The sequence below is a fragment of the Sinocyclocheilus grahami genome, unplaced genomic scaffold (genome assembly GCF_001515645.1).
Source record: "Sinocyclocheilus grahami isolate Dianchi unplaced genomic scaffold, SAMN03320097.WGS_v1.1 scaffold536.1, whole genome shotgun sequence".
Lineage (NCBI taxonomy): Eukaryota > Metazoa > Chordata > Actinopteri > Cypriniformes > Cyprinidae > Sinocyclocheilus > Sinocyclocheilus grahami.
This window is the reverse complement of record NW_015505715.1, coordinates 893,198-893,782: the sequence shown is the minus strand read 5'-3', so window position 1 is coordinate 893,782 and position 585 is coordinate 893,198.

The window sequence follows — 585 nt, the reverse complement described above, 5'->3', positions numbered from 1 at the left end:
TTTTTTAGTTTACTTACTTTTCCTCCGACATGCATCAACATGTTTGGGCCATCACTTTCAAAAGGCTGCTTTAAAGAAGGGTGTTTTTAGATGCTTCCGTTCATACCTAGGCTTACCAGTAATGGTTTGGTTTCTTCATTAACCCCTTGTTCCTTTACTGCACAGACATTGGTTTCCCCTTTGATTTCTGGGACTCCCATAGTCACCACCTCTAGTTTTGAAGTTCTAGGTTGTTGCTCTCTTGCTTAGATGTTTATTTTTGACATCTGGATTCCACTTGGTTTCTGACCTCTGTTTCTATGCGATTTTCTGTTGTTTTGCACTAACATCTGTTCTTTGTATGATAGTCTCTGGTCCAAGCCAGGAAGGCTGGCATTGCATCTGCGATGGCCTCACGCTCCTCCATAAAAGATGAGGAACTGGTCAGTTGAACTTTGTTTCTGACCATATGAAATAAATATTTTCGAAATAAATGTTTGTTCACTTTTATCCCCAACTCTTTCACTTCTACAGAAGAACCATGTGTATAAAAAAACGCTACAAGCTTTAATCTACCCCATTTCTTGTACAACACCTCATAACTTT